This window comes from Malus sylvestris, chromosome 4, assembly GCF_916048215.2.
Source record: "Malus sylvestris chromosome 4, drMalSylv7.2, whole genome shotgun sequence".
Lineage (NCBI taxonomy): Eukaryota > Viridiplantae > Streptophyta > Magnoliopsida > Rosales > Rosaceae > Malus > Malus sylvestris.
In genome coordinates this window covers 14,208,021-14,223,593 of record NC_062263.1, presented here as the reverse complement: position 1 = coordinate 14,223,593, position 15,573 = coordinate 14,208,021, and the positions used below count along the sequence as shown (strand labels likewise).

Sequence of the window (15,573 nt, the reverse complement as noted above, 5' to 3'; positions counted from 1 at the left end):
CATAATCCACAGCAAGTAATATATAAAGAAATCCATGTGACGAAGGAAAGGGACCCATAAAATCAATACCCCAAACATCAAATATTTCAACACTAAAAATGGGGGTTTGCGGCATTTGTTGTTTAGGACCTATATTGCCCGTTCTTTGGCATCTATCACAAGACATGCAAAATGTTCTAGCATCCCTAAAGATGGTAGGCCAATAGAAACCACATTCTAATACCTTAAGTGCTGTTCTATTAGTGCCAAAGTGTCCCCCACAAGCATAAGTGTGACAAAATGTTAGAATAGCATTAAACTCAGAATCGTGCACACACCTACGTATAACTTGGTCAGGGCAATATTTCCATAAATACGGGTCATCCCACACATAAAACCGTGCCTCTTTCTTCAATTTATCACCTTGGTGTTTAAGTAATTCCCTAGGAACATGTTTAGACACCAAATAATTCACCAAATCAGCATACCACGGTTCACTTACCTTGACGGACATCAGTTGCTCATCTGGGAATGTCTCCATGATAGGTACGGCATCCTCCTCATGTACCATACGGCTCAAGTGGTCAGCCACCACGTTTTCACTTCCCTTCTTGTCCCGGATTTCGATATCGAACTCTTGGAGAAGAAGCATCCAACGAATGAGTCGTGGTTTGGCCTCCTTCTTGGTGAACAAATACTTCAATGCTGCATGGTCAGTATAAATAATAACTTTAGTACCAAGCAAATAAGAACGGAATTTATCTAAAGCAAATACAACAGCTAGAAGTTCTTTTTCAGTGGTGGAATAATTCAATTGTGCATCATTTAAAGTCCGAGAGGCATAATAGATAGCATGCGGCCTCTTGTGCTTCCTTTGCCCCAAAACAGCTCCTAATGCATAATCGGAAGCGTCGCACATAAGCTCAAAAGGAAGGCTCCAATCCGGTGGAATTATGATAGGGGCCGAAGTTAGCATGTCCTTTAGGTGATTGAACGCCTTCTCACACTCCTTGTTGACGTCAAACGCCACATCTTTCTGGAGGAGACGGCAAAGAGGATTAGAGATCTTGGAGAAGTCCTTGATAAATCGCCTATAAAATCCTGCATGACCAAGAAACGAACGAACCTCTCGAACCGAAGTAGGAGAGGGTAAGTAGCGTACAAGATCTATTTTCGATTTATCCACTTCAATTCCTCTTTCTGAAACAATATGCCCTAGAACTATGCCTTGTCTAACCATAAAGTGACATTTTTCCCAATTAAGCACTAGGTTAGTTTCTACACATCGTTTCAAAATTAGTGTGAGATTTTCCAAACATCCATCAAATGAATCACCAAACACACTGAAATCATCCATAAATACCTCAATAATCTTTTCCACAAAATCTGAAAAGATACTCACCATACACCTTTGAAATGTGGCCGGAGCATTGCATAACCCAAAAGGCATGCGACGATAAGCAAAAGTACCAAAGGGGCATGTGAAAGTTGTCTTTTCTTGGTCATCCGGCGCTATGACAATCTGATTATATCCAGAATAACCATCAAGGAAACAATAAAAAGAATGACCGGCTAACCTTTCAAGCATTTGATCAATGAATGGCAAAGGGAAGTGGTCCTTCCTTGTGGTGGCGTTGAGCTTCCTATAATCAATGCACACTCGCCAACCTGTTTGGATACGGGTTGGCACAAGCTCATTCTCGGCATTCTTTACCACGGTCACTCCGGACTTCTTTGGAACACATTGCACCGGTGACACTCAACGACTATCAGAGATCGGATAAATCACTCCACAATCAAGAAGTTTGATAATCTCCTTTTTCACAACTTCCATCATTGGAGGGTTGAGACGGCGCTGAGCCTCTCGAGTTGGTTTAGCCCCCTCCTCTAAAAGTATGCGATGCATGCACGTAGTGGGGCTAATTCCCCTAATATCGGCCAAAGTCCACCCAATGGCCGTCTTGTGCTCTTTCAACACTCGGATCAACTTCTCCTCCTCTATGGCCGTGAGTGATGAAGAGACAATGACGGGCAATGTCTCGTTGTCTCCCAGAAAAACGTACTTTAAATGATCGGGTAACGGTTTAAGCTCAAGTACGGGTGCCTGAATCACTGAGGGTAACATCTTATTAGTGGAAACTGGAATTGAAATTGGGTTAGAAGGCTTACCATGGTGTTGAGGGAGTGACTCAAGGGCAGCCACTATCTCGGCCTCATCCTCACTTCTAGGCATGGCAACACCATTTTTGTGCCCAATTCCTTGTGCAATTGTCGTTTCAAGTGTATCCCTCTCCAAACAATCCAGAAAATCCTGTGCCAAATCATCAATTATATCAATAGAAAAGCAAGAATGATCGTCCTTAGGAAATTTAATACTTTCAGAAAGATTAAAATCAATGACTTCCCCATCAAATTCCATCGTTAAAGTTCCTTTAAAAACATCTATCTTGGTGCGGGCTGTTTTCATGAAGGGCCTCCCTAATAGAATCGGCAATGGGGTAGAATGGGGTGAATCCTCCATGTCAAGCACGTAAAAGTCCGCTGGAAAAATCAAATTACCAACCTGCACCAAAACATCTTCCAAAACACCCTTTGGGTATGCATTAGAACGATCGGCTAATTGAATTATCACACCATCATTTTTAAGCTCACCTAAGTTCATAGATGCATAAATCGAGTATGGCATGACATTAATCGAAGCCCCTAAGTCTAACATGCATTGTTCAAACTTAGTATTACCAATAACGCACGGAATTGTAAAACTACCCGGATCTTTGCATTTAGGGGGTAATTTCCTTTGTAACACAGCAGAGACGTTTTCACTTACTTGGACCACCTCTTTGTTCGAAATCCTTCTCCTTGTTGTACAAAGTTCTTTTAAGAACTTAGCATACCTCGGGACTTGCTTAATCGCATCAAGGAGCGGGATATTGACTTGAACTTTCCGAAAGGTCTCTAGAATATCCTTCTCGGCTTCTTCCTTCTTTGATTGCCTAAACCTGCCAGGAAAGGGCACATTTAGTGGAATAGAACTAGAAAGAGTCGAATTGGGACTTACCTTGGTGGTTGGGGACGGTTTAGGAGGACTAGGTGGTGGCGGCAAGGTTTGGTCATCCTTGGCCGTGGGCTTTGCTCCCTGTGCTTCCTCTTTCAGCATCTTGTCCTCCTCGTCTTGACTTGATTTGGATGTATTTGAGTCCGCTCCAACCTGTTTACCACTTCTCAACATGATGGCCTTAGCGGTTTCAAATCCTCCCTTCGGGTTCACAACGGTTGAACTAGGCAATCTACCTTGCTCTCTAATTTGCCCCATAAACTCGGCAATTTGACCCATTTTCTTCTCCAAATTATCCACCCGTTTGTCTTGGATTTGTCTCTCCTTATTTTGAGTTTGTACTTCCTGCGTCAAAGTAGTAAGTAACTTAACAACTTGATCATTATCCAAAGACGTACCTGAGGTTGGTGGGGCGGTTTGCACTTGGTTTTGATTGGGGACAAATGGCTTTGTATAAAAGCCCGGTGGTTGCTGCCTAAATCCTCCTTGTTGTTGGGGTTGTTGAGGATCCCGCCATTTGAAATTCGGATGGTCCCTCCACCCCGGATTGTAGGAATTAGAGTATGGATCATGGCGTGGTTGATTTTGGTTCCCAAAACCCACGGCATTGGCAGCTTCCCAACCCCCATTCTCAATCAATTGAGGGCATTGATCATTGGCATGTCCTTGCATCGAGCACACGCCACACACACTTGGTCCATGAATCTTCATTCCCTCGGCTAACTGAGAAACAATAGAAGTAAGGTTAGCTAATTGGGATTGAATCTCGGGCATAGAACTTACCTCATTCACTTGTGGCCGTGGGGGGTCCCTTTGTCCAACACCTTCGTATTGTTGTGCATTATGTGCTCGGTTGGCAATTAGAACTTTTGCAGCCCCCGGAGTCTTATCCACCAACGCTCCTCCCGCCGAGGCATCAAGCATTTGGCGTTCCATGGGAAGGAGTCCTTCGTAGAAATATTGAATGAGTAGCTCCTCCTTCATTTGATGCTGTGGACAAGAAGCAACAAGTGATTTAAAACGTTCATAATAAGAAGGAAACGATTCACCTGGGTTTTGTTGGATGCCACTAATCCGTTTCCTCAAGAGAATGACTCTTGAAGTTGGGAAAAACTTCTCCAAGAACGCTCTTTTCATACTATCCCAAGATGTAACCGTTCCGGGTGCTAACTCGTAAAGCCAATCTTTCGCCTTTTCCAAAAGTGAGAATGGAAAGGCCTTCATCATCAGAATACTCCCGTCAACATTGATGGGTGTCATGCTCGAACAAACAACCTCGAACTCCTTGAGATGCTTGTTGGGATCTTCCATGGAAAGCCCATGGTATTTCGGAATGTGGTGCAACAAGCTTGACTTCAACTCAAATTCGTCGGTCTTGCCTTGGGCAGCCGCGGGGTATTGAATGCATAATGGTGCGGCATTGGTCAACCCCGAGGCCGAAAGCTCTTTGATGGTCCGATTATCCGCGGCCATAACTTCTTCTTCCTCTTCTTCAAACTCAGATTCGGCCTCTGAACTTGAACTAGGTTCACTAGGTTCGGGATGCCTCCTCTTTCTTCTCAAATCACGTTCAAAATCGTCGTTAAAGTCCAAGATGTTTGCATGCACAGTTTGAGAACTCCGCGTCATGCACTAGTACCTACACCAAGAAAACAAAACAAAATCAGAAAACTAGGTAAATTAAATCAAGACACACGGCAACAACACAAGGGATTAGCAATTTTGCTAATCCCCGGCAACGGCGCCAAAATTTGATGTGAAAATTAACTTGACACACAAATTAAACCCTATGGATGACAATTGTAGTATATGAGCAAATAGGGATCGTTCTAACCGGGGATTAACTAGGGATGCTAATCAATGTAAAACTGACTCAAGAACATAAAAATATAATGTAGAACACTAAACTAGACTCAATTAATGCAAAACTAGGGTTTAAAACACCTAAACAAACTAAAAACTCAAAACAGCAACTAGAAGGCTCAAAACTGCCTAAAAACCACTTTCTGGGCAGTTTTGAGCACCTACACTACTTTGGACGAATTTGGACTATGACTTGACTCAAAACACTTGGAAACACAACTAAATGGATTTCTAACTAATCTAACACTTTAAAATAGATGGGGGAATGATTTTGACGAAATTAAAACTTTAAAACTCAAACTTTAAAAACAAATGTAAAGCAAAACAGATTGTGATTAAATAGAATGGTGAGAAGCTAGTTAGAGGGTTCCTTATCCACACATGAACATATGCATACAACTCAATCTCCAATTACTCTTTCAACAAACCATGAATGACAATGCCCCAAATTAACTAGATTGCACCAATTAATTCTCAGATTTCCCTAGATTCATTGAATTGAATGGAATACGCATTACAACCAAATTATTCTTATCAAGGACCCTAACTATGGAATACGCATGATAGAGACACATATCAAAGATCATTAAGTTCAATGGACATCATAAGCATTGACGAGGCATTCATAACTATGGGATACGCATGTTACTCTTGCCTAGGATTTACTTAACACAATCGTGACTAGCGACTTTCACTACTTATGAATATAAGTTAATAACGATTAGGTGAAATTCCCTTATACCCTAGCATCAAGTTTAAGCATGCAAATTAAGTGTCGACCCTCAACCCACATACATAAACAAGTTATCAATCAAATAGATAAGTAAATCACATTCACAATTTCTGAAATCATAATTGGAAGAAATCAAATCATATAAAACATATGTCCATGGCTTCAAATTCACCTCTAACTAAAAAGAAATTAGTTCCACATGTCTAACATAATTGAACAACAATTTAAATTAAACATGAAAACAGAAACAAAGAAAGAAAGAACTCCAAACACTCCACTAATGGCAGATTGCATGTGCAAGGCTTCTCCTTCCTTTGGACTGCACGGCACTCCTTCTTTCTCCTCCTTTAGTGGCTGCACAAGGTGGATGAATGGTTATGGAAGGATGTAGGAATGGTTTGGGGAAGAGGATGGTGCGGCAAGGTTGAATTTGGGCAGAAAGTTGGGAGTTTGGGGATGGAAGGCTGCGGCAAGGTGGGAAATAGGGTTTTGGACGAATTTCTGAATATGGAGAGGGTATGTTCGGCCAAAGGGTTTAAAGGAGTATATACAGGCACTTCAAACCCTAGCAATCAGATTAGGGTTAGAGATGGGCCTTCTAGAATGCCTTGCAAGGCAAGGAAATCAGGTATTTTGGGGCCCTAGGTGCGGCAGAGATTAGGGAAATCAGATTTGGAAATGGGCTAGGGTTTAGGTGCGGCATTAAGTGAGGATCCAAGATGAATTGGGCTAGGAGGATGCGGCCTTGTCCAAGAGGTAGGGATGGGTCGTCTAGAAGCCCAAAGCCAAGAATAGAAACTCTCGAAAATGGAAACCTCCAAGAATAGAAACTTCCAACTTTAGAAACTTTAGTTGCCAATTCCGACTTCTTTGTTCTTCACTTTCATTTCTTCATTTCTTACGCTCCCTTGACCTTCAAACTCGTCCATTCCTTGTTCCAAGCATGTACTTTTCAATCCAAGCTCACTTTTGCTCTAAAATGCTCCATTTTGCCATCTTTTATGTCATATGCCCTTTGAACCTGAAAACACATGAAAGTAGCTCAAAAGACTACTTTAACTAAGAAAACATAACGAAAATGCATAAGAACTAGCTAACTAAGGCGCATAAATATGCTCCTATCACTTTTACAGAATAAAGTACTGCAGTGTCATTCCCGAATAGTAATATGTCATCTACATATAACACTAGGAATACAACTGCATCCCCAACGACATTTTGATAAACACAATTGTCGTCTTCGTTTTGAGTAAAACCAAACGTTTTGATTTCAGTGTCGAAATGAATGTTCCAGCTCCTGGATGCTTGCTTAAGTCCATAAATGGACCTTTGAAGGTTGCATACCTTAGTCTTTTCAGACTTGGACACGAAACCTTCGGGTTGAGTCATATAGAGCTCTTACTCTAAGTAGCCGTTCAGAAAGGCCGTTTTCACGTCCATTTGCCATATCTTATAATCATGGTACGCAGCTATAGCAAGCAAAATCCGAATGGACTTAATCATGGCTACAGGAGAGAAAGTTTCTTCATAGTCAATCCCTTCTCTTTGCTTGTAACCCTTGGCTACTAATCTATCCTTATAAGTCTCCACGTTCCCATCAACGCCTATCTTCCTCTTGAAGACCCATTTGTTTCCAACAGGTACAATACCTTCTGGAGGGTCTACAAGAGTCCAAACCTGATTTTGATACATGGAATCCATCTCGGATTTCATGGCATCTTGCCATCTCTTTGAATCAATGTCGGACATTGCTTCAGTGTAGTCCCTAGGATCCTCCTTTGTGTCATTGTCACCTAGAAGGTGCAATTCCGCAAAGTCATTGTCTAAGCCATACCTCTTAGGTGGCTTACTAACCCGTTCAGATCTACGTAGAGCTAGGGGTTCAGGAACAGGGTGAAGGGAAAAATTTGTCCTAGCTAAGAACAAGTAAGAACATTTGAATACACATGCAAACTATTAACACATTAAAGTAGGCATGCATTAAAAAACAATTCATAAAACCCATGACTTTCAAAGCCTAGTATATGGTGAACCAATAAACTCTTTAACAACATTAAAGAGAAGTAAAGATTTAGAGTTTCTTTACCCTTGAAGCTCATCCTTGTTTACACAAGGGATTCACCTAAGTAGAGGGCCTTCAAGTCACCTCCAAGCTCCTTGGATATTCCTTGTGATTTTCTTCCTTTTAGTGCTCCTTTGCTTCTTTGAGGATTTAAGGATTTGTTCTCCAAAACACCAAAAGGTTGATGTCTCAAAGTCTCTTCACCAAGGATGTATCTTGTGTAGATGATATGGATGACTTAGGGAAGAAGAGATTGCTAGATGTCAATCCCCTAAGTGGCCGGCCTCTTTAGAGAAAAAGGAGAGAAAATATTTCACCCAATTTCTTCAAGCAAACCCTTAAATGAAAATAAAGCTATAAAGTTGCTTTTATACTTCATTACAAGTGAGTGGCAAACTTGTAATTAATCCAAGTTTGCATCATCCACCCTAATGGCCGACCATGTTAATGTTATTGGGCTATTTGCCCATTTTGTTTTAGTTGTCATACAACTTAAACATAATAGGCCTTGTGGACCAAAACGCTTTTGGGCCCCGAAACCCAATACCAACATATAAGCCCAATACGAACATTTCGTATAATTAATTAACTAATTAATTAACCTTGACCATTCTTCAATTAAACCATTTAATTGCTTATCCATTTCATTTAATTTCTTCACATACATCCTTACTCGGTGTACGATCCATTAGGTTCCAATTAGCGAGGTAGTGGGCGATTGTTACTCTTAACGATCGATTGTGAATTGAAACCACATTTCAAATCTCCCTTAATGATTAGTGTTTGCTAATCATTAGGGCTTCCACAAACCATGAGTGACACCTAGCAGTATGTCATGGTTACCCAAGCTAAGTAGAAGCGGTTAGAGAACCTATCTAGTTACAACTACAATGCAATACGGTCCTTCTCTAATACAATACTCTTAATCACATTGTTTAAGTGATAGTTTGTATCATGTCTACTATCAAATGTGATACTTATCTATATGATTCCCTTGAATATGATTTGGAACAAACTTCCTAAGTCATATTCATATGCTTTGGCCAAAGACTTTAGAATCATATCTTAGAGTCTTCTCCTTCTACCATGGAAGGTTAGAGATCCCTTGTTGTGCATTCATATGCCTACATGACTAGATAGCTTGACCCCAACAATGTCGTGGACACTCCGATGGAATGCCGTTGACATGATGAAAGATCAAGGACCTAACCATTAGACATCTATGATGCCTCAAGTCAAAGGACTACTTTGCATATTGCAACTTTCGAGTTCTTACATGACATGTATGTTCGAACTCTCTTTTGATCGTTGTTCAGTGTACTCGATTACTCTTTCGAGCACCTATGTGTTTGTCTTAGTGTTCAACACCAAATGACTTGAGACTAGTCATACTCAAGCTTGAGTTGACATAACACATACTAACCTTAGCGGATTGTCAATACCCAATTGGCAATCCTATGGCTAGGAACGTTTTAGGAATGAACATAAGAGAATGGTCTCGATAATCTAACTCACTTAGATCTCTTATCTCTTAGATCAAATACATCCCTAGGATTCCCTTATTGCTTAAACACATGATACAATAAATAGTGATTAACAATAAGCTTTGCCCATCATTAAACATATAAAAGTTTAATACATTAAGTATTCCAAAAAGCTATTACATCAAATGAGTGGCTTTGTGGGCATACTTCCAACAATCTCCCACTTGCACTCAAAGCCATCCTCCCATGTATCTAATACCCATCTTTTCCATATGACGGTCAAGCTGGATTTGAGACATTGGCTTTGTCAGTGGATCTGCTACATTATCGGTTGAAGCAACTTTGAGGATGTTGACTTTCCCCTCGGCAGCATATCTTCTAATGATATTAAAGCGCCTGTCAAAATGCTTGTTCTTTTGATGTGCCCTGGGTTCCTTGGCTTGAGCTATCGCCCCACTATTATCACAGTACAAAGTTACTAGTGATGTAATGGTTGGAACCACTCCAAGTTCAGTGATGAACTTCTTCATCCATAACGCTTCTTTGCCGGCTTCAGCTGCAGCGACATATTCAGCCTCTGTTGTGGAATCAGCAATTACACTTTGTTTCTTGCTTTTCCAACTAACAGCCTCACCATTTAGAGTGAATACATATCCGGAGTTAGAACTCCTATCATCGACGTCAGATTGGAAATCTGCGTCTGTATAGGCTTCCACTCGCAACTCTGCTGCTCCTCTATATACAAGGAACATGTCCTTAGTTCTTCTTAAGTATTTAAGGACCGTCTTGACTGCTGCCCAGTGTTCTGGTCCTAGGTTAGATTGATATCGACTAGTAATGCTCACAGCATATGCGATATCAGGCCTTGTGCATATCATGGCATACATGAGACTCCCTATGGCAGAAGCATAAGGAATAATATTCATTTGCCGTATCTCTTCAGGAGTCTTAGGTTCCATGGACTTAGAAAGGTGAATTCCATGTCTAACAGGAAGAAAACCTTTCTTAGATTGTTCCATCTGGAATCTACTTAGCACCTTATCAATGTACATAGATTGGGATAATCCAATTAATTTTCTGGATCTATCACGATAGAGCTTTATCCCAAGTACATAAGATGCATCTCCTAAATCTTTCATGTGGAAGGTTTTGGACAACCACACTTTTACAGAAGAAAGTATTGCAGTGTCATTCCCGAATAGTAATATGTCATCTACATATAACACTAGGAATACTACTACTTCCCCAACGACCTTTTGATAAACACAATTGTCGTCTTCGTTTTGAGTAAAACCAAACGTTTTGATTTCAGTGTCGAAAAGAATGTTCCAGCTTCTGGAGGTTTGCTTAAGTCCATGAATGGACCTTTGAAACTTGCATACCTAAGTCTTTTCAGACTTGGACACGAAACCTTCGGGTTGAGTCATATAGAGCTCTTCCTCTAGGTAGCCGTTCAGAAAGGCCGTCTTCACGTCCATTTGCCAGATTTCATAATCATGGTACACAGCTATAGCAAGCAAGATCCGAATGGACTTAATCATGGCCACAGGAGAGAAAGTTTCTTCATAGTCAATCCCTTCTCTTTGCCTATAAACCTTAGCTACTAGTCTAGCCTTATAAGTCTCCACGTTCCCATCAACGCCTATCTTCCTCTTGAAGACCCATTTGTTTCCAGCAGGTACAATACCTTCTGGAGGGTCTACAAGAGTCCAGACCTGATTTTGATACATGGAATCCAACTCGGATTTCATGGAATCTTGGCATCTCTTTGAATCAATGTCAGACATTGCTTTAGTGTAGTCCCTAGGGTCCTCCTTTGTGTCATTGTCACCTAGAAGGAGCAATTCCGCAAAGTCATTGTCTAAGCCATACCTCTTATGTGGCTTACTAACCCGTTCAGATCTACGTGGAGCTAGGGGTTCAGGAACAGGGTTGTCAACTTTTCGAGTGCTTGTTTGTGGTTCATTATTAATCTCCTTAATTTCCATCTCTTTGCTTATAGTTCCTTTGAGAACAAATTCGTCCTCTAGAAACTTAGCAGTTCTGGCGACAAAGACTTTCTGGTCGTCTGGATGGTAGAACTCATATCCCATAGTTTCTCTAGGATATCCCACAAAATAGCATCTTACTGATCTCGCTTCAAGCTTCTTGACATATGCTTCACAACCCCAAATCTTAATATGATTAAGACTTGGCTTTCTTCCATGCCATATCTTATAGGGCGTTTGTGAAACTGACTTGGAAGGTACTCTATTAAGCAAGTAAGTTGCTGTATATAGAGCGTATCCCCATAATGTTACTGGTAGATCAGCGGAACTCATTATAGAACGAACCATGTTCATCAAGGTTCGATTTCTCCTTTCAGAAACTCCATTAAGTTGTGGAGTTCCTGGTGGAGTCCACTGTGATATTATTCCACACTCTTTGAGATAATCGAGGAATTCATTACTCAGATATTCACCCCCTTGATCCGATCTTAGGATCTTTCTATGTTTCCCAGTTTGCTTCTCAACTTCATTCTTGAATTCTTTGAACCTTTCAAAGGATTCTGACTTGTACTTCATAAGATACACATAGCCAAACCGAGAGTGATCGTCGGTGAATGTGATATAGTAGGAGAAGCCTCCTCTCGACGTAGTAGACATAGGTCCACATACGTCAGTGTGGATTAACCCTAGAATTTCAGTGGCACGCTCTCCTTTTCCAGTAAATGGAGATTTGGTCATCTTCCCTTTCAAGCAACATTCACAAGTACCCATCTGGTCATTACCTAATGGGCGGATATATCCGTCTTTCGACATCTTGTGAATCTTATCAAGGTTCACATGTCCAAGTTTAAGATGCCACATCTTTTCTTGGTTAACTTCTTCTCTAGCCCTTTTGGGTTTTGAGGTATTCCCGCTTGCAATACAGGGCATCCCACTATTCGTCTCTAGGTGAAAAAGTCCCTCTATCATATTACCATGATAGATAATACGACCGTTCAAGTATAAAGTGCAACTCAGTTTGTCAAACAATACTGAGTGCCCATCTCGTAAAAGCTTAGAGATAGAAATCAAATTCTTTATACATGAAGGAAAATATAAACAATTTTTAAGTTCCAGGACTTCCCCAGAGGGTAGGTTAAGCATGTAGGTGCCTATTGCTTTTGCAGAGATTTTAGTGCCGTTCCCAACTCGCACAACCATCTCCCCATTGCGCAGTGACTTGCTCCCCGCTAGTCCCTGCATCGTATTACAGATATGTTGACTAGCGCCTGAATCAAATATCCAGGAATTGGAGCTTACTGTAAAAGCACTCTGTATGACAGAAATAGTCTCTTCAAAAGTTCGTGTCATAAGGCTCGCAATTCGCACCCTGTATTTCTTCTTCCAACGTTCATCCTTTCCACTATGAAAGCATGTTCCTTTGGATTTCTTTGCCTTCTTCTTATGCAACCTTTTCCTTGTGATTGCATTCTCACTCTCACTGTCCTTTTTGAAACCTTTTTCAAATTTACAGCACATGTCAATCATCTCGGTTAAAGCATGATCGAATCTATTCACTTTATAGTTTACAATAAACTTAGTGAAATCATCCGAGAGAGATGCAAGGAAAAAGTCTTGGGCCATTTTCCCATCGATGGAAGTTCCTAAACTTTTAAGATCTTTAAATATCTTTTCCATCTTTTGTCCATGTTTATGGACCGATGTCCCCTTTGCCATTTTGGCATTCATTAGACTACAAACATTTGAGAATCGTGCATTACTAGTCTCAATGTCATGCATCTTATGCAAACTTTCAACCATGGCACAAGAAGTGTTCATGTGCTTATGTTGCTTCATAAGCTCCTCACTAATTGAAGTGAGGATTAAGCATTTGGCTTGTAGGTCATCCTCATAGTGTCTAACATATTTTTGACACTCCTCATTTGAAGCTAGTTTCGTAGGAGGTAAATGAGGAGGGGATTGCTTAAGCACATACAATATGTCTTTCACCTTTGAGACATTCTCAATGTGGCGATACCAAGCAAGGAAACGTTGGCCCTTAAGGCCCTTTTTGTCAAGTATAATGGTGGGTATAATTTTAGGCATGTCGTTAACTACATAACATAACAGAAATCGTATTAGATTGTTTGTTTTAAAACTATTTGATTGGGTCTTTGAATCAAATAGTACCACCCACTATTTTTGGCAAATTCCACATCCCTCAATAGAATTCGAGAGTTATATTGAACTCTTAGCGGGGTATGGGAGACTCACCATTACCAAGCCCACCTCACAATGATACGATGTTGGTTAGCAAAAATAATGATGAGAGAATAACGCATTATTCATTTACAACCTTTTGTAATTACCCATCCGTTTGGCCTCTAGAGAATGTTGCCTCACGATGATACGATGTCGGCTCCATTGCACTTAGTTTAAGTTATTCCCACGATGCTTAGTTTGTGAAGGGGTTCAAGAATAGCCTCACGATGATACGATGTCGGCTATCCTCGTTGCCAACACTCACCTCATCATATGTTTATGGACTCCTCCTGGATGTAAGCACATACTTTGAACTCCCCCATGATAGGGTGAAGCCGGTGCATGAGTCACAAACGATTGGAGCCCACCACGGTGGAAGGCCTACGAAGAGATGTTCAAAACATCTCTCGCTTATCAACTTAATATTCGTTTGTTGAGGGAGTAGTTTTGGGCTACATCAAAATCATTTTAATCTCATTAAAAGAACTTGGGCCTATCATAACCATTGGTCCAAGTTAATATGAATTAGTAGTTTATAATACTCCCACTATTTCGAAGAAAAAAGCGAGACTATATGGAACTACTAACGAATGCATTACATCCTCATATGGACTATATAGTCATATTAGGTTTTAGGATGATTATGAACCGTTTAATTTGATCCAACATGAGCCTTGTGTTGGACCTTGGGTTTAAGGTAGATAGTTGTTGATTTTAGTTATGCGTTTAATCCAATTAAACCGTTATTTCCTATTGGGCGTTGGACCCAACTATTCCATTTTGCATACAATTAAACAAATAGGAATACATGAAATAATAAGAAGGGCTTATGCCCTTTTACAACACAAATGATGGACTTATGTCCATTTACAACAAATTGAATTAATCAAATTACATTCAAATCTACACTACCAAACCCATACATTCATAATGTAAAGCGGCCAATCACATAGCTCAATTATCGAGGCCTTTGGTTCATAATCACCCTTGTCCTAATTAATCACATTAACTAAGAAAGCAACTTAAACAATTGGTTTTTGGATCCATAGAATTGATTTAAATGGAACTAAATGGAATGAAAATCCAAATCTCATTAAAGAGACAAAACAATTTTGTTCTCATTTTATTTGGGCCAAAAGGAAACTATGACCACAACAATTGGGCCACAATGCAAAAACATAAACTTTTGGGGTCACTTTGAAAAAACACAAAAGTCCACAACTTCATGTAATTTCAACTAGAACCCAAAATTTTAATAATGTAAAAACATCATTAAAGGATCAAAACAATTCGTCCTTTAGAGTTTTTGGGCCTTAACGTAAAAATGTAAACTTTTGGGCCAAAGTGCAAATACACAAAAGTATCAAAACTTTATGTAATTGCATAAAAGGCCCCAAAAGTACCCCCACTAGGGGGTGGCCGGTTTTAGAGTAGTAAAGGAGTGTGAAAGGGTTTTATGCAAGTTGATTTTATTAGGTGAGATATAAAGGTGATATAGATAGGTTGTAAGAAATATTTATGTCAAACATTAAAGATATTTGTCTAACATTAAAGCCAATATTAATGCTTCACCAATAACTATCACCCATCAAAATTAAACCAAAACTTTATGAAAAATGATAGGAGCATATTTATGCGCCTTAGTTAGCTAGTTCTTATACATTTTTATTATGTTTTCTAAGTTAAAGTAGTCTTTTAAGCCAGTTTCATGTGTTTTCAGGTTTTAAGGGCATATTACACAAAAAGATGCATTTTGGAGCTTTTTGGAGCAAAATGAAGCTTGGATTGAATGGCGCATGTTTGGAACAAAAGAAATGGACGAAATTGAAGATCAAAGGAGGCTAGGAATGAATAATGAATGAAGAAATGAAAATGAAGAACAAAGAGTTCAGAATTGGAAACCAAAGTTTCTAAAGTTGGAAGTTGCTATTCTTGGAGGTTTCCATTCTTGAAAGTTTCTATTCTTGGATTGGAAGTTTCCTAATCCTCTCTCACCTATGTTCTAAGCCTAAGCCGTGCCTTTCCTAAGCCAATTACATGTGGATTCTGATTTGGCTAGCCTTATTCCTTGTGGATTTGGGTTATACAAATCCTTTTCATAAACAAAGTGGGCCAAAACTCTTTCCTTGGTGGATTAAACCCTTTTGCCGCAAACCCTAGGGCTTAAG

At 40.0% G+C, this 15,573-nt stretch overlaps 1 pseudogene; it reads right to left on the bottom strand.

Moving 5' to 3' along the window:
* Positions 1 to 15,573, bottom strand: part of LOC126618138 (uncharacterized) — an 83,349-nt pseudogene that overhangs the window by 33,766 nt on the left and 34,010 nt on the right.